The 20,008-nt window shown below is 36.7% G+C and overlaps 1 protein-coding gene across 2 annotated transcripts in view; it reads left to right on the top strand.

The window, feature by feature from the left end:
* The window catches only part of NT5DC1 (5'-nucleotidase domain containing 1), a 140,302-nt gene that overhangs the window by 25,743 nt on the left and 94,551 nt on the right, over positions 1–20,008 (top strand). The window lies entirely within an intron of this gene.

The raw sequence follows: 20,008 nt of genomic DNA, 5'->3' as shown, positions 1-20,008 counted from the left end.
CACTTTCGTGGAAGGTCACTTTTTTAAAATGACAAAAAAATAAAGAGTTGATTTCTCGAGGCCCGTTTCCATACAAGCTACCATGGACGTCCACCAAAGCATCAAGTCATAGACTTACCTGGGTGCCAGGAATTCCTGGAGATGGTTTCTTGGCAGCTTCCCGAGCCCTCCTGTGGCCAGGTGAGCAGTGCAGAAGGTACCTTCTCCAGAGCTGTCCTGCAGTATTTATACTGTTTCTCCCTTACTTCTTGAGGTTCCCCTGAGTTTAAGCTCCTCCCCTGAGAGGTGGAGAGTACTAATTATAGTGGAAAGTTCTATTGGGCAAGCATACAAGATCAGGTTGGGCTCTCTTATTTCCTTATTGAAAAATAAACTCTTTGTCTTCAATATATATTAATAGTTTTAACCATGCAGCATCTTTTTCTGAGTTTTATTTTGGAAGTTATTACTCAGATGTTTAGGTTGGTTCATAATGGGATGATAATACCCGCTGTGTGTTTTTGAAAGCACATTCTTTTATTTGGTGTTATTTGGTTGAGAATATTTGGTAGTATATTAAAGTAGGAGAGGAAGTCTTTTTGCAGGGGGTGGGTGGGGTGTGGATTTAAACCATCCTCTAAGTTCTTCAAATATGACATAAGGCCCTCAATGTGTCCATTAATGTTCCTAAATTTTTATGCAAATAGCTTACTCCAATTCTTAGAAAAACAATTAAAATGTAGGTATGTTGTTTTATGTCTTGGGATTTTAATGTAAGTTCTCAGAAGTTAGTAAGAGAAATTGTTAATATATTAATATCTACTTCAATTTTTATATATTAAATATTTTAGTTTTCAGACAGAGGCAAGATATCCATGAATTATTTGATAGTAGAGTTAGCAATATAATTACCATAAAGGACTTGGACTCTTTATTTACGACACAACAGTATGTTCAGTAAATAGCTTTAGTGTTATTGCTTAATTTTGGATTTTACTTTAAGAGTTGTAGTATCAATTATAGATGGCAAAAGCCTTAACTGATGATATCATATTGTGTCTATTGAATAAGATGATTGTGTTCATTTCAGAAGAAAAAAATTCCTCGAACTTTGCTTTCAGCTTTTGAAAAAAGTATCAGTGGTTTACCTTACAATTTCCTTCAGGAATCTTGATTCAGCCCAATTAGAAACATTTTTCCCCCAAAGATGAAAGTAAACCTTATCATTGTCATTCTCAATGCTTAGAATTCTCTTTAACAATATTAGGAGACTCTTAAAAGTCAGTTTTCAGGATCCTAAAAAACATCTAATAAAAACAGGAAGTTGGGAGACTAAATTTTGTATCTTATTTAATTTCATTATTTTTGGAGCTAGTGAAATCAACTGTACAGGTAAAGTAGGTGAGAAGGAAAATTCCATAACAGGCATAGATACAACATTTTTAAAACCTCTGCAAAATAAAAGTAGAATGGTTTCAGGACTGATTAATAACTGACGTAAGTTAGTGTTTGACCACTGGATGAAGTAAAGGTTTGTTCTTTTTCTTGTCCCTTTTTCCTGTCCTGAATATAATTTTCTGTATTTTGTTAGACTAAGCCTTTATAGAAATATAAATGGATAGCTCACCTCACTGACTGCCTTTCTCCTAACTCTCCCTTTTAAACCTTCCATTGGTTGCCATGTTTAAAAATCTTTACCATCCTATATATCTCTATGTAATATTCATTGATATCTATGAAATGTGATTTTTATATCAGCTCACATGAACAGGATAATTCGAAAATTTATATTCTAATCATTCTTTCATCACTTGGAGCTTTTGTAATTATTGTGTATGCCCTGCTATGCCTGTACGATACCGCAAGGGATTAGTAAGAGAAATGGCTGCCTTCCGTCTACTTATGGTTCATTTGGATAAGTTTTTGAAAAAGTAGGTGAGGTCGCCTGGATGCCCTTGAAGCCTAGCCTGTAGAATTGGGGGTTTTTTGTTTTGAATTTGTTTTAAAATGAATTATTACAAGTACATATTCTAGTATTTGTGTATGTATATGTGGATAGACACATACACACACACTTATTTATAATTGAGACTGTTACCCTGTTAGATTACGTTCACGTGAAAGTACAGAAGATCTTTACACTGTGCACCTGTGTAGACCATTTGTTCACCTGCGGCTATTCCAGCTATTTCCAGAGCGTCTCACCTCAAATTCTCTAGGTGTCTGTTACACAATAAAAAGGCTGGGCTAGGTTTCCAAGCTCCTCCCAGCTTTAAAATTAGAGCATTCTGTGTTTGAGGTATTTTGCTGTTCCCCATGGTGAGACAGTGGGCTTGGCTCCATTTAGGACTTACTAGAGACAAAGTCCATACCAGGTGCTCAGATGCCTTCTTTTGGGGATATGTAAATACATGTGGGTATTTGTCAATCTATATACCCCCTTTAACTTTGGAAAATGTGGTGTCTTTATTGGATAAGGCTTGGCCATTCAACCCTTTTTGCAAATAGTATACTTATTTCAGCCCAGGGAATCTGACTGCTGTTTGCTTTGTTAGTCACATAAGAAGCCCTGTCTCATCCAAAACAGATTGTAGAATCAGAATATTTGCTAGCCACACCCCACCCAATTGTGTATTTAAAACTATTTTTATTCTGGGAGTTTACTTGTAGCAGTTTGAAGTGACTAGTCTGTGGCTTTCAGATGAAAACCCATTCCACTTAAAACAGAAAGGCATGCTCTCTCAACTCAGTAACCTAAGTGCATTTTTATAATATCAAATATAAATGTTTTTTGCACATCTAGCATTTAGCTGCTCTAAGCTTGCCTGTTCATTTTCACTACCCAGGGTCAGTGATTAATTCACCGAATATTTTTTGAGTACCTTAATGTCCGGCATGGAGATAAAAAGTGGATGAATAATGTGCAACCCCCACCCTTCCTGGGTTTGAACAGTGGTCTGCAGTCATTTTTCCCCAGTCCCGCAGTCCTGAAGGACATGACACGTTTCCTTCAGTCTTCAAGGTCCGGTGATACAGTGGTAGTTCCGAGATTGCATTGTGAAAAAGCTCTTCGGGTCATCACAATAGACTCCGAAGTTGGAATATCTTGGTCTGCTATCATTGTTCCATTACCAGTTTCTTAATATTAGCTACATAGTTTGTCATTTTGTGTGTATACTTTTTAACTTTATTGTAGAAAATTTTAGTTTTCTATAGAAGTAGAGATTAGTTACAGTGAGTGCTTAGGTACCCCTTGCCCGATTCAAACTAATCTCAACTCCCTGACACTCAATCCTTCCATTCACCATACCTCAAAATGGTGGACAATTAGGGGCGCCTGGGTGGCTCAGTCAAAACAGTGCAGGCATATATGTATACGTATATGTACATACAGAGTAAAATGTTTTTATTGATTGATTAGCTGTTTGTTCAAATTAGGTTCATGAACAGTCCCCAACTTATATGTTCCTGTTAATGTTGTTTTCTCTCCGTGTCTCTTTATTTCCTTTGCAGTTTATTTGTTGAAAAACTAGGTCATCTATTCTGATCAATATCCCACAATTTAGATTTTGTTGTCACTTAAAATACTTTTCTGTATCCTATATTTCCTGTAGATTGGTAGTGAGATCTAGAGGTTTGATGTCCTTCAGATTTGAGATGCACACACAAATACTTTTTTAGCAAGAAGGCCCTTCATTGCTGGTTGTCTTTTATGGTGTTGCTAGGCATTGGTCATTACCTAGACTCATTATTTCATAGGAGGTTACAAAATGGTAGTATTTGTTTGTTTGTTTAATATTTTTATTTATTTATTCAACAGAGATCACAAGTTGGCAGAGAGGCAGGCAGACAGAGAGGGGGAAGCAGGCTCCCCGCGGAGCAGAGAGCCCGACGCAGGGCTCAATCCCAGGTCCCTGAGATCATGACTTGAGTTGAGATCAAGACTCATGACTTGAGTGGGGTAAGCAGAGGCTTAACCCACTGAGCCACCCAGATGCCCCCAAAATGGTAGTATTTGAATTCTATTATACTTCCTGTGTCTTTTAGCTAGAATACTTCCATAAAGGTAAATACTCCCTTTATTAACTATTTGGTTACCTCAAAGTGCATAGAAAAAGAAGAAGAAATGCCTTTATCCATGTGCAACCTGGATAAGCTTATTTTTCTAGCGTCCTCCAGCGGTTACCCTGCGAGGTGTTTGAGTGTTTGAGAGTCATTATAAACTCATGGATTTAAATATATTTTATGTGGTTTTTTTTAATCTTTTTTGGTTTATACTTCTATCATTTTTTAAAATAGGTACTCATTTATATCCCCTTCAGATTTCTTAGATAAATGACATCATAAAGTACATACTATATGCTACCTTTCTTAATGTAATAGTTTGTCTTGGAGATCATTGCATAGCATTATGTGAATATGGTCTGCGTTTCCTTTTTCAGCTGCATAGTACTCCACTGTATGACCATCCCACAGTTTTACACACGTTTCCCTGTGATGGGTATATGGGTTATTTCCTCTCTCTTGCCATTACAAATATTACTGTAGTGGATTACTTTGTGTATGTGTATTTTTTGGCCAGAATATCTTCAGGAGAGATTTTTAGAACTGGAAATCCTAGGTCAAAAGGTAAATGCATGTGTAATTTTGTTACATGTCATTACACTCTTCTCTATAGGTCTTGTGTCATTTCATATTTCCACTGGCAAAATATGAGTGTCTGTTTCCTTAAACCTCACCAACAGGATATGTTGCTTAGATTTTGTTGCATTTTTAGATTTTTGCCTATTTTACCGGTGAAAACTGTAATCTTGGTTTAATGGTGATTTTGATTCTTCTTATGAAGCACATACTTGAACATCTTTTTGTATAGTTAAGACTGTACTTCTGGCTCACTTTTCCTGAAAGTGTTCTGTGTCTTAGGAACATAAACCTCTTAGGACATTTCGGTGGCTCAGTCAGTTAAGTGTCTGTCTTTGGCTCAGGTCATGATCCTGGGGTCCTGGGATCAAGCCTCTCATCAGGCTCCTGGCTCAGTGGGGAGTCTGCTTCTTCCTCTGCCTGCTGCTCCCCCTACTTGTGCTCTCTCTCTCTCTGACAAATAAATACATTTTTTTTTTAAAGGAATATAAACCTCTTTCCTGTGATAGAGTCTGTACATGTGCTTCCCAGTTTGTCATTTGTCTTTTTTGCTTAGGAGTGGGGTTTTTTTAACATGCGAAATTTTCTTTGAAGATCTATACTTTTTTTTTTTTAAGATTTTATTTATTTATTTTATGGACAGAGATCACAAGTAAGCAGAGAGGCAGGCAGAGAGAGAGGGGGTAGCAGGCTCCCCACTGAGCAGAGAACCCGATGCGGGGCTCGATCCCAGGACCCTGGGATCATGACCTGAGCTGAAGGCAGAGGCTTAACCCACTGAGCCACCCAGGCACCTCTAAGATCTATACTTTTGATTCAGGATATTATTGTTCTTTCATAGACACAGAGCTGTAAGGAACAGGAGAGGTCATCTAGATCAGTCATCTCATTCTTGAGATGAGGAAACTGACTCCTGTGTTATGAATGTCTCCTTCTCTAATGCTTAATTGAGTTAAAATTCTGAAGTGAAGAGCTGTTGGTGAGAGAGCACATTGAAAGAGAGCGCCACTGACTAAGCCAATATGTTCATCTCCTTACCCAAAGGGGGATACTGATTTTCCTGTCTCCCTAATCCTTCAATCTTTTAGCAGTGGAAATGGGAACAGTGCCCAGAAGTGTCACTGGGGCACTGGGAGACCCACAGCATCCACCACCACCTCACGGTACCTCATTCCTCTTGAAAAGAATTTAAAAGAACATTCGTAGGTGCTGTTACAGAGCTAAAAATGATCTATTTGTGAAAATAGTCTAATGTGGCTTAGTGGTTAGATACCGGCCAAAAGGCTTGAAAGGAGAAATTCATGCATAAAAACAGGTGTTTGTGAAACCCCTGAAACTTCAGGCCAGGTCAAGAAAAACTGAGAGTCACTTAAGGAGTTTGAACAAGGCTTTATATTCTATTTTCTATTACGCATAAACTGCTACATTACTTAAAGAACTCATAGTTCTATGCCACAAGCACTTAGTGACATCACCGTCTTTCCATAGTAACCTGCTGAGTTAAAAATACAGAGCTTCGTGGCTCCTTGACCTCCGATATTCTTCGCCACCCAGGAGGCTGTTCAGACCCCTTCCTGCTCTATTTACAAGTTTAGCTTTCACGTGCAGCCTCTGCTAAGTGGGAAGGAAAAATCAGAAAGTTAAAGTGTCAAAAATTACCATTTTAATTGGGGAAGACACTTTCTCTTTGAATCTTTTTACTCCCCTGATCTTTATCATACTCTGAACAACTCCACAGTCACCAAGTACTATAGGTACAAAGTACCTGTAGGTACAAAGCAAGGTATTTGCACGGGCAGCCCAGACCGTCAGGAACCCCGCCCTTGGGCTGTTGCTCAGTGCTGCTCTTGGACTCGCAGTAACAATTGAAGTGCATTCCACAGTCTTCAGTTTAAGTAATGCTGGACCTCACCCTAACTGTGAGCTGAGACTAAGAAACTACTCTCTTGCCGCCCTCTCTGACCCATCGGTTACCCTGGCTGCAGATCACCTGGCCCCTTACACATGGTTTCCTCATCAGTGAAAGTCCTACCATCTGCTCACTTGCTTTCAGACTTTTTTTTTTAAGATTTTATTTATTTGAGAGAGAAAGAGCGCATGAGGGAGAACATGAGCAGCAGAGAGAGGCAGTGGGAGACGGAGAAGCAGACTCCTCCCTGAGCAGGAAGCCCGATGCAGGACTCAGTCCCAGGACCCTGGGATCGTGTCCAGAGCCAAAGGTAGACGCTTAACTGACTGAGCCACCCAGACACCCCCTTGCTTTTAGATTTTAAAGATAATCACTATTTAAAGAAAATGTAGGAAATAGAAAAGAAAAGAAAATTTGTACACCATAGAGATATAATGACTGTTAATAGTGGTGTTTTTCCCCCCGTGACCTTTTTGGAGCTAAAATTCTATCAGTTATCTTTCATCACCTGAGAGTCAAAATAATTGTTGCCACTTCTGACAGACTGTAAGTCTGAAAGGTAAGCATGCTACAGTCCTATCCTGTTTTCTGGGTTTTTTTTTTTATTGGTTAGGAAACTTGGAAGGTGATGTAAGATCCATATGAAGTGGTAGACCAGGGCCTGGGGTTGCTCAATAGATGTGAATGATGATGATGTCAAAGAAGTAAATACCTCTGATGTTATACTTGATTCTGTCTATAGCGTCAGTCTTCTCAAATGTTTGCCAGACTGCTTGTGAGCCTCTACTGCGTGCCAGTTGCCAGGTTAGATGCTGCGAACCACTACTGATGCTCTTAGTGTCGTGGGGGAGACAGATAGCAAACACAGCCTCTTAGCGTTTTTGCTTCGGTTTCTTTTAGAATCTATAATTCACAGATTCTGGTGTGGAAGGAAATCCAGGTTTCGATCATCAAACCATGTTCTCTCATCACACTTCATACTCGTTTCTGAATGTAACTCCAGGACTGTGGGTCATTTAATCATTAAAACTCCAGTCTGAGCAGGCAGTGCCTGGTACAAAGCATGAACTTCATAAATATTTGTTGGATGAGGAACTCAGAGCTTTAGGACACCAGATTTCAGTATTTATTGAGTGTGGGCATTTTGCCTCACACTTGTGGGCACCCAGAGGTGGGGCCTTTTGCACATTCCGGTTTGGGTCTGGGTCTTTTCAGTTCACGTCCTACCTTAAAATAACTCTGAGTTCTTGCAAGAGGTCCCAGCATGAACAACTGCTTCCCAAAACAGCTTGCACAAAAGCTTTTAACTGTGGCTGCTGTTCCGTCCAGTGATTCTGTCCAATGAAGTTAGAATTTCGGAGTCAGAATTTCCCAAAACAGTATTTCTCATGGTAACCATGACAGGGGTATAGAGTGAAGGGAGGGGTCCAGGACAGGGGCTGAGATGGAGAGAGAGAGAAAAAGGAGACGAACCTGGACTCCGGGGAATTTTAAGGGATTTCTTTAAATGTCTCAGAATCTGAATGTTAACAGTTTCAGAGCAACTTTTCATATAAGCCTGTGCTTCATTTTCAAAATTTCCTCACTCGTCCATACCCCCTCTCCATGTGGATACATCAATTTGTTCAGCTCCTCGGTGTATTAGACATACATTCTATGCCAGGAAATAAAAATGGGCATTTACTGATTCCTTCCCTTCTCAAAAACTACCAATTTAAAAACAAACAAACAAACAAACAAACTACCTGTTAGCACCTTCTCTTTTGAATGAAAATACATGACCTGTAAAGGAAACATTATTATTTGGAAAGAGAATACTAGATGACATTATAGAACACCAGTGTTTTAAGATGAAAAATTTGAGAATCACATTCAGCATCACTAAAAACTGGATTTTAGAGCTGCAAGAGACACTCATCTCAAGTTAAGTAGCAGAAACTGATATTTAAATTTTGTCGATAGCAGCCTTAGACCTTTTTTTTTAAATACCAACTTCATGTTAGTCTTCTAGGTAACAACGAGAGAGCTATGGGTTATACCTTTTACTTAGCAAAAGTATATTTGGGCAAAATTAACATTTTCCTATTAAAATCTTAGGTAGTAGATCATCCAGTTAGTTAATGAACAATATAACTTCTATTACCAAAAAGTATTTTTCTCTATAACTTGTGACTATAATTCAGTTGAAAAAAGTTTTTTTTACCTATGCTTCAGATGCTGCTCTATCTTGTGGATCAACATACCCATCCCTGGTTATGTATTTACAAATATTCTTATTTACTAAACCAAGATATCTTCTATAAATTTCTATAAAATGGATGTGTGCAATACATGCAAATTTGTGTGCAAAACCAGATGCCTTTTAGAGCTGTGAAATCTGTCCGGGAATGCCCAGCTGAATAGCTAACATTTCATAAGCTCTTACCATGTGCTAGGTACAATTCATCTTTATTTCATTTACTCTTTGTAGCAGCCCATGAAAGAGGTACTGTTATTGTCTCCATCTTTAGACATGAAAAATTGAGGCCCAGAGAAGGTAAGCAATCCTAGCCAAGATCACAGGGTAGGTGATGGTAGAGTTACGGTTATCTTTGGATCTGTGTTAAGGGTCTATGAGGAATCCCATGTAATTCTGCATGTATGAGTATTAAATTCAGAACTACTGTGTGGGCTGTTTTTTGTGCTTTCCAGAACATCATCTCCTATTGATGGAAACAGTTTTTCATTTGAAAATTCAGCTTAATTCAGATTTTGCTAATTACAAAACAAACTTCAATTAGTGCTAATGGTGCATATCCTGAAGAAATGTCAAGACGCTTAATTCATAGCACATCATGGCCTTTTACAATGACTGAAAGGGAGGGTGGGTTTACAAAAAATTCTCAATGTTTTCGGAGATATTCCACTTCTTACTAATATTTTAATCCTAATAATGGATAAACCATGGTAAAAAGTTAAAATTATTTGTTCTGAAAAAAGAGATCCTATTTAAGAAAACTTAATGTGGAATTCTCGACTTTGGAGAGTTTGTGATTTGGGGGGGAAAAAAAGCTTTTTCTGAGTTGATTTCTAATTTGAATTCTCTTGCTATTTTATCTTAGTGACCTTTGGCCTACTTTTTCAAATGCAAGTATTTCTTTAGGATCAAAATAACTGGACTTTGAGCTAATGATTCATTCCATGTTTAATTCACTCCTGCCCGTCAAATGGAAAATCTGGCACCAGAAACCTTAAATACATTTAAAATTTAGTATTATCTGGTTTTGAACTAGGACTAGCACACTATCAAAGAATCTTTTTTCCTCCAAATTTATGTAAGTTCAGGATTGTGTATAATATAGAACGTTGTGTTCCAGTGTAAAGTTTCATTAGTATAACACCACTTCTTAACTTTGAGTTCATAGCAGTTTCATTACTTAGAATTAGTTTTTAGACTAAGTGAAGTTGAATCTATATTAGATTTTGCAGAACATGGCACTGATTTACAAATGCTAATGAGGTAGATCTAGAATTTCACTTTTGGATCCTCATATTTTTATAGAATTTTATAATTAGCACAAGTTAAAAATGACAGAGGATTGTCTTTTTTTAAGATTTTATTTTTTATTTGAGAGAGAGAGAGAAAATGTGAGTTGGGGAGGGGCAGAAGAAGAAGAGGAGGAGTGTCAAGCAGACTCCTCACTCACTGAGCATGGAACCAGACACGGGGCTTGATCTCACGACTCTGAGATCATGACCTGAGCCAAAACCAAGAGTTAGAGGCTTAACGGACTAAGCCACCCAGGCGCCCCAGGATTGTTCTTAATTACAACTATGATCGTAAGAGAACTAGAATAGATACTTAGTTATTTCCCATTTTGCCTCCAGTCCTGCTTTTGGCTTTATTTCCCCTAAACCGTAGTTTCTCATATTGGTAAATACTAGCTTATAATTGCTTTTTAGTTTTGTAACCAGTAAGATGTATATAACTACAGCTAAGAAAAGCTTAAAAGCTTAAAAGCAAAAAAAAAAAAAAAAGGCATGTTGATCATATATGACAATATATGATAAAATAATGCAGTTACAAAAGATAGATATATGCTTCTAGTATATAGCACAGGTATTAAAAATGTAGATATAACGAGAAAAGAATTATTTGGCAAAAAACTCTAGTAGGAGAATTTAGGGGGGAATGTAATGAGTTTTGTAGCCTTTGGGAAACAGCTAACCATACTTATTAGCAAATGTGTGTTTTGTGGGTGAAAGCTCTAGTTCCGTTAAGTAACAGTTTGTGGGTAATTAACTTAAAGGCTCAATATTCTGTTATTTGGTATAAATGCTGGTTAAACTTATGTAGATTTTAAGTAATAAAATTATTATGTTTAGGAGCACCTGGTGGTTCTGTCAGTTAGGCATTACTGATGCTTGATTTTGGCTTTTGATTTCAGCTCAGGTTATAATCTCAGAGTACTGAGATCAAGCCCCAAGTGGGGCTCCTCGCGCAGCAGAGAGTCTGCTTGAGATTCTCTTCCCTCTCCCTCTGCCCCTCTCCCTGCTCTCGCACATGCACACACCCTCTCTAAAATAAATAAATTGTACAAAGTTAAAATTCTAAAAATAATAATAAAATTGTTTCAATGGTTCTATTTAAATGCTGATTTCACAATAATACTGAAAAATATTGTATTTGAAAGCCATCTATTTTTAGATCTTATTTTACCCTTAATATTGGTATAAAAATTCTTGAATATTTTAATGCCTCTTATATGCTACAATCTAGCAGTACTGAACTCCTTTTAAAATGCACTTAACTGTGTTAATGCAGTGTTAATAAATTTATCAGAATTTTCAAAAACATTTCAGATGACCGAAAAGAACACTACCATGTATATTTTTTTAATTTAATTTTATTTTTTCAGTGTTCCAAGGTTCATTGTTTATGCAGCACACCCAGTGCTCCATGCAATCCGTGCCCTCCTTAATACCCACCACCAGGCTGTAGGTCATTTTTAAATATCATTCTGTGATTATCGCTGTAATTAGAATCTTACTCGACTTTGTCTTCATATTGGTCTTGTATTTACTGACACCTCTTCTGTGTGTTAGATGCTTCTCTCGTTTGACCCACAAGAACCTTGTGTAATAGACACCAGCCCTCTTCTTTGGTGTGTAAGGAAACCGGAGCCCAAGAGCTTGGCAGAATTACAGTTTCGACAAGCCAGTAGGTGGCAGGGCAGAGAGTTTGCATACCGGGTTCAAAGGCTACATTGGCATTTTCTTTTCTTTTCTTTTTTTTTTTTTTTTAAGATTTTATTTATTTATTTATTTGACACAGAGAGAGAGAGCGAGAGGAGGAACACAAGCAGGGGGAGTGGGAGAGGGAGGAGCAGGTTACTATTGCTTCCGAGGCCCCTGTACACACCTCCCTGACTGCATTCCCTCCGTTCCCCGTGTGAGGAACTCTGCTGACTTGTGTGTCTGTCATTCCCTCTGTCTTCATAGAAAGTCTGCCCTCCCACATCCCATCCCAAAAACACACGTGACCCTATCCCAGAGTAACTTTTGTTGTCACACTTTCACATTATGCTTAAATGCATATGTGCTATATGCACCTTCCCATTATAAGTAATCAGAATTTATTTTTGTTCATTTGATGTTAGATATTTTACCTAAGTTTTATTTGTTTGCTGTTAAAATAATACTGCTTTAAACATTCTTATACATATTCCCCGGCTACCCACAAAAGAATGTTTCTAGTGAGTATTATCTAGGCATGGAATCCTAAATAGACAGATTTTCTGTTTTACTGGCAAATGCCAGATTGTTTGCTAAAGCCATTTTATGTTTTATCAGCAGGATATAAGAGTTACAACGCCCTGGTGTTAATCTAAATTTTAAGGTTTGCCAGTCAGTAGTTATAAAACGCCTTCTCATTAGATTTTGATTCGCGTATTCCTGATTTCCAATGAGGGTAAGTATAGTTTCATATATTTGTTGGGTGTTTGTGTTTACTCTTCTCTCAATACCTGTTTATACCTTTGCCTATTTTTTATTGGGTTGTCTTTTATTGTTATTACTGATTTTTTAACATTCCTTACATATTTTGGATATTAATTTTCATTAGTCACATACGTTGCAGATATATGACACCTTTTGTGTTATCTGACACTGTCATCTAGCCAAGAAAGACTCTATTTTTAAAAATAATTCATTGAGACCTAGTAAGTTCTTTATGTTACTCTTTTCGCAACTTTCCAGTGGGACTACAAGCTATTGTATATTCAGGAAAAGACTTGGCATCTCTGTGAAAGATGGTGGAGAAAAATTTTTCTTTTGATGACTTTCTTCCCTCTGGTAAAAGTAGATGATCATTCCTTTTATAGAATTTGCAATTCTAAGATTACTTATAAAGTTTCTATATAAATCACTAACAGAAGTTTATGTTCAACATTGGAAATCAAGTAAAAGGTATATTTCTTCTTGTGTAATAATAACTAGCGTCGCATTTTCTGGATTGGAGTCCTAATTATTTCAGTAAGTGATTTTCTGAGAAAAACATTATAAATGTGAGATATTTCTAGTATAGAAAGTATAGGAATTACTTTTTCAGGAAAATTTTCAAGTTACTTGGATGAAAACTCAAAAAAAAGATCTGTTACCTCTTATTTTCATTTAAAAGCTGATTTGTAGTACATGATACAAATGGAATTGATGCTAGGATATTATTCCATTTTACTTTGACATTTGCATCAGTTTTTGTGGGGGCTGAATGGATACTGTTTCTAAAATATGAAACTATATTCACAGGTGTTCTAATTTATTTTTAGAATCTGCAGGATCAATTTTAGTAATTTAAGTTTAAAAGATAAGAATATTACAAACTCCGTTTTATTAACACCTTTTTCTAACCTTAAAATAAAGTGACCTGGCATATTCTCAAAAAAAAGTAGGAGTTGCACTGAGTTGAAAAAAACATTTTTTTGATTCCATAAAAACCAAAACCACATGCATCCTAATTTGGCCACTAAAAAAGCATCTCCTTAGTTTCAGGTTTCGTATTTTATAAGTTGATGACATTAACTGTCACTAGCTTATAAAATAATGTTTAATAATTCATAATTAAATTATTATTTAATTATTTTATTCAAACTAATTTTTTACTCTTAAGACATTAAATGAGTTTGTAATTTGTTTCTGGTAATTCTGTTGAAATGTGTTGGAATCTGAAAATAAACATGTACAGGAAAAGAAGATCTTTTGTTTATAGTGTGTGGTAAAAATTAAGGTTTATACTTATAGTTAAGAACTGTGTTTAGTGACCTAGGCATCTTGATAGAATGTTAGTTCAGAGATGTTCATGAAGTGGCTTGGCGTTCAGCAGGAAGGAATCAGTGAAATAAATCAGTGAAAAAAATAAATTTATAGTGTTTGTCCACCCTTGAAAAATGTAATTTGGCACTGCTTTTCTCTTTTCTTCTCATTTCTCATTAACTGCCTTCAGACAGCAGAAGATTCAAACTCCTGTATTTATCAGCTCTAAGAGAGATACTCTTGCTGTAAAGCCCTTTGTTTTTTAAGTCCCAGAGTCTTCATACGAGTCAGTCTGAATACATGGGAATCAAGCAAATGCCCCCAAATATCTGAATTAACTGTTCTCTGTGTATTACGGTGGGAAAATTTGGCCAATGAAAACACAGACATTATGATTTATATTTTATTTGGAAAAGACTATGGTTTTGTCATACACATTTTGCTATTACTGTGAAATTCCTAGAGACAGGATTTTATTCATTCAAATAATTTTTAGGAGTAATAACAAAATACCTGATACTTACTCATATTAAATTTGTCCTTGTCATTGATAATAATTTGAAAGAGTTTTCCCCAATGTAGGTAACATCAGAAGGAGTAGTTGAGTTAAGGAGTGGGAATGTGCCATTTTGTTATGCCTATAAATTTGGCATTTTGCTGCACTACATATTTGGGTATCTGATTTTATTTATATATATACACACACACACACACACACACATATATATATATGTGTATATATATATATATATTTAAAGACAAGTAGATAATTTTATGGATAAGCCTAGGAAATAAATTATAAAAATAAATTATTTACTGAAAAAATTTATTTTATTATAATCAAATCAAGAAGGATTAGTAAATGCCATTTATTACAACATGGCTGAATTTGTAATAATGTTTGGTCATGATATGTTTTCTGTATTAGATTTTAATCTTTAACAATTAGTAAGATATTTTTAAAATTTTATGAAAATGTAGTTGTAGGGGTGCCTGGGTGGCTCAGTGGGTTAAAGCCTCTGCCTACGGCTCAGGTCATGATCTCAGGGTCCTGGGATCAAGCCCCGCATCGGGCTCTTTGCTCAGCACGGAGCCTGTGTCCTCCTCTTTCTCTCTGCCTGCCTCTCTGCCTACTTGTGATCTGTCAAGTAAATTTAAAAAAAAGAAAAGAAAGAAAATATAGATGTACATGGAATGTCTTAATCGTTGTAACTTGAGGAAAAGTTAGAGAGATTAATACTAAATAAATGGTCATTAATTTTTTTTTTTTGTAATGAGGATATCCAGGGTTCATTTCATACTGGCGATTTTGGATTTGGATTTAGATATTTGGGTTTCTGGAGTTTTATATAATTGGAATCTCTTTTCATAACAAAAAGAAAGCATGAACCTTTAGTCTTACTACAACATTGCAGTGTTAACTTAAAGGAGAGCACCAACTTGGATTCCCCTATACTGAGTTGCTAAATATGTTTATTGAACTTGTCTTTCCTAGTTTTCTATACTACTTTAAATATAAGATTCTAAGTTTAGAACTTAAATATTTGCATATATTTAATTTAAATAAACCTTGACTTCAATAAACTAGTAATTGGACTCTTAGAATTTATATGTAATGCACTCCAGACTTTGGGACAACTATTTCTTAGACTTCACAACAGTAATATAATCTTTAAGGGGACTGACTGGGTGTGATAACAGAAAGTAGACCATGAGTGGTGAGCCGGTGGCGTTTGTCCCTGATGACTTTGAGCTAGTTCACCATATCCCAGCCACAGATATGTATGATGGAAAATGAGACCTCTGTTTGGCATGTAGTTCACAATGAGATTTTTTGAACAAGGATCTTAGACTGACAGTACTGACTGTTCTCTGCAAAATTTTGTTGAAAGTTTACTGGATTTGTTTCAAAATATGCCGGTTGCCAGCAGTGGAGACAAGGTCTATGGGAAAGGATTCGGTTAGTGGATGATGTTGAGATATTCTCGGAGGGAATGAATGAAGCAATCATAGATTTGGTTCATACATCAGACTGACACGTGAGAAGTGGCATGCCTTTTGGATCTAATCCATGAGCAAAGTTATGGACGTAAAAGGCTCCCTAGAGTTTAAAGCATTAAAATAGACTGGAAGCTTCTTCAGGATCTTCCCCTCCCTCCACAAAGGGTGTTGTTATGTTACAGAGGACAGTTGGTAACTGCTTACTATCAAATGTCTCCAAATGAATTGGTTTTGAAAGATGAAATGTGGGGCGTCTGGGTGGCTCAGTGGGTTAAAGCCGCTGCCTTCGGCTCAGGTCATGATCCCGGCGTCCTGGGATCGAGCCCCACATCGGGCTCTCTGCTCAGCAGGGAGCCTGCTTCCTCCCTTCTCTCTCTGCCTGCCTCTCTGCCTACTTGTGATCTGTCTGTCAAATAAATAAATAAAAAATCTTAAAAAAAAAAGAAAGATGAAATGTGATGAAATGAATTGGCAATGAAATATTTGGATTATGTACATTGTAAGATTTGAATTCAGTTGCTCTTCACTGTAAAATTCTTTAAAAATTAAATTATGGGTGAAAAAGGAATACTGATTTTCAAAATGCAAAGTTTTTTCTCTACTATCTCTTAGTAGGGAGATTGGTTACATCATCACTTCAGGATAAAGTCACAAGCTTCCCACTCACTTAAGATAGTAAAATGGATCCTATGTTATTTTATTGGAAATCCCAATCAGTGTTATCTTATTATTTTCTCTTCATTCTGTAACCCAATATTTATGTATTTGCCATGTTATAATCTACTCTTTTTTTTTCTTTTCAAGTTTTATTTAAATTCTAGTTAACATATATGGTAAAATTAGTTTCAGGTATAGACTTTAGTGATTCATCACTTAGGGATAACACCAAGTGTTCATCACAACAAGTGCCCTCCTTAATGCCCATCACCATTTTAGCCCACCCCCCATCCACCACCCCTCCAGCAACCCCCAGTTTTTTTCTCGATATTAAGTCTCTAAGGTTTGCTTCCCCCTCTCTTTTTTTTTTCCTTCCCATATGTTCATCCATTTTATTTCTTAAATTTCACATGTGAGTAAAATCATATGGTATTTGTCTTTCTCTGACTGACTTATTTCACTTAGCATAATAGCATAGTGTTGTTGCAAATGGCAAGATTTCATTCTTTTTGATGACTGGGTAATATTCCATTGAATGTGTACCATATATATATTTTTTAATCTGATAGAAGACACAGCGAGAGAGGGAACACAAGCAGGGGGAGTGGGAGAGGGAGAAACAGGCTTCCTGCTGAGCAGGGAGCCCGATGTGGGGCTCAATCCCAGGACGCTGGGACCATGACCGGAGCCGAAGGTAGACTCTTAACGACTGAGCCACCCAGGCACCCCATGTACCATACCTTCTTTATCCATTCATCAGTCCAGGTTATAATCCTCTACTCATACTATTTCAGAGCTTTCTTTTAGGTGTTGCCAATGATCTAAAAATCAAATCTGTATTTTCTATCCAATAACATGTAAAAATGGATTGTTTCTTTTTTTTCTGTAACTTATTTTTATTCCGGAACTTATTATTGGTGTTAGCAGTTTATCTTACTATTTGGAGCATGATTTTATTTTTAGCAGTAGTTGTGTAACTGAATTGAAAGTTATATTTGTGAAGTAATCAAATAGAGTTTTTGGTACCTTCTCACCTTCTTTTAAACATTTATGCAACAATATTTAGGAGCAGCAAACACTTGCCCAGAATTTTGTATCTGGTAATATAGGATTTTCTTTTCATTCCAATTTACTGTACATGCCATCCAAAGCACATACTTTTCTAAGCACTTAAATACAGTGGCAGACAACTAGAATCCTTAAACTTGGCTTTTTGGGTTTTTTGCGTGTTTTTTTGTGTGTGTTTGGTTTGCTACAGCTACTACTACCAAATCTTTCATTGCCTTAGGACTATCATTATGAATTCAATTTTCATTATCCTCTCAAAGTTAATTATGTTAATTAGCATGTTAATTAATACAAGTGTTAAGGATAATGCCAGAATTTGTTATATGTATTTTTTCAGTACATCAGTTTTTTATTAAGAAAGTAGTAGCTAAATAGTTTTGTAACAGAATCATTACTAACTAAAATCTGAGAAATTTTTTTCATTTTTCTCAATGAGGAAGAAACAAATGAGAGAAATAATGTTTAACATTCAGATATACTTGAGGCTCATTTAGTTTTTTTAACCATATTTTGAGTGGTTAACTTTACAAGCAGTCATTTCTAAAATTAAATCAAAATGAAAGGTTAACAGGAGAAATAAGGACATAGCCAAATAAATATTTTCAATAAAATATATATTACATGACACTAGTTTCTAAATTGCAGCTTATTCTAAGGAGCCAATCCTTTGTTTTTGTTGTTGTTTTTTTTAATCACTAGAACATACTAAAAATTTAAGTGATGGAAATTTACCATGCTGCTCCGGCTCTCCTAGACATTTGGATTTTTAGCCTATTTTATGTGTTTATTAATTTTCTTTTTTCTTTATTATAAGGTAGGTACATAATCCGTGGGTAAACACAGGTAGTCAGTAAACCAACAAATTTCTCAATATATTTTGTCTGGCAGAACATTTTGGGGTGATTACACATTTGGTTCAGAATTCGAAGGTTGTAGTGATACTGTTTGGCAAATACACACAATTTACATCTCTCAGTGACTTCTAAATATTAAATTAAGAACTTTTTCATAATCAATGGCTTATGTAATTGTTTTCATCATTGCAAAGTTTCGGAGCAGTGTAAGGCATTTCTATATACTAACTTGTGCTTCTTCCCACTCTGCGTGACAGGAAATTGAATAGACAGTGTGTTTCTTTGCTAGACTAATGGGGCATTCTTAGGATTATAATCTTCTAAATTATTTCCTTGCCAGTATTAACAGAACACTGACCTATTCAAAGGTTACTCCAGCAGGATAAATAAGTTGAGTCTGAGATGGACTTTCCAAACGGGGGTGTTTGAATAGTGAAGTATATAGCACTGTTGGTTTTAACAAAGGTAAACCAGAGGACAACTGTTGAAAAGGGAAGCTAGACTTGAAATTGGAGAAATAGTTATTTTCCAAAGAGCCCCTATGCCTCATGCAAACACTGAATTAAAAATAGTTGAGGGGCTCCTGGGTGGCTCAGTCGATGGAGTGTCCAATTCTTGACTTTGGCTCGGGTCATGATCTAGGTGTTGAGATCGGGCCCTGTGTCGGGCTCGTGCTCAGTGGGGAGTCTGCTTGGGATTCTCTCTCCCTCTCCCTCTCTGCCTTACTCTCTCTGTAACATACATCTTTTTTTTCCTTTTTTTTTTAATTAATTATTAACTTATAATGTATTATTAGCCCCAGGGGTACAGGTCTGTGAATCTTCAGGCTTACACACTTCACAGCACTCACCATAGCACATACCCTCCCCAGTGTCCATAACCCAACCACCCTCTCCACACCCCTCCCCCCAGCCACCCTCAAATACATCTTTAAAAAAAACAGTTGAACTTAATGTTGATGCACCACATCAGTGTAGGGATTAGGGTAGAACCTAGAATCTGGACTCTCCATGTAAAGTAACTGGTCAGTTACAGAATCAGGAGCCTAAAGATCCTTAGAGAGCTTTTTGGCTCGTTTTCTTTCTTCAGAGATGAGGAAATTAAGAAGAAATTTTGGGTTAAATAAAGAATCAAGATTAGAACTCACGGCTTTTTAATCTAAAATCCAGTATTCCAGGGCACCTGGGTGGCTTTGTTGGTTAAGCATCTGTCTTCAGCTCAGGTCATGATCCCAGGGTCCTGGGATCAAGCCCCACGTCAGGCTCCCTGCTCCTCGGGGAGCCTGCTTCTCCCTCTGCCCCTCCCCCTTGCTCATTCTCTCTCTCTCTCTAAATATATTAATAAAATCTTTTTTTAAAAAATCCAATATTCCCCCTCACAGGTAGGTACCGTTGAATGTGTTGGTACAGTATTTTACCTTTACTTCCTATAACACCTCCCCTGGAGGACTGTCCCAGAATTCTGGTAGAGGGTCTGAAAGAAGGTATACATGCCATGAGTGAGGAGACTTAAAGCACAGCAGCTAGATCCCCCTGGTCTGCTCTTTTGCAAGGGCCATGAAGCCAAGGCTCGAAAGGTTTTCGCAGTAGAGTAGCCTAGTTGGTGTGTT

Source organism: Martes martes, assembly GCF_963455335.1.
Source record: "Martes martes genome assembly, chromosome: 6".
Taxonomy (NCBI): domain Eukaryota; kingdom Metazoa; phylum Chordata; class Mammalia; order Carnivora; family Mustelidae; genus Martes; species Martes martes.
Note: the sequence above shows the minus strand (reverse complement) of the source record. Positions and strands in the feature narration are given on the sequence as shown.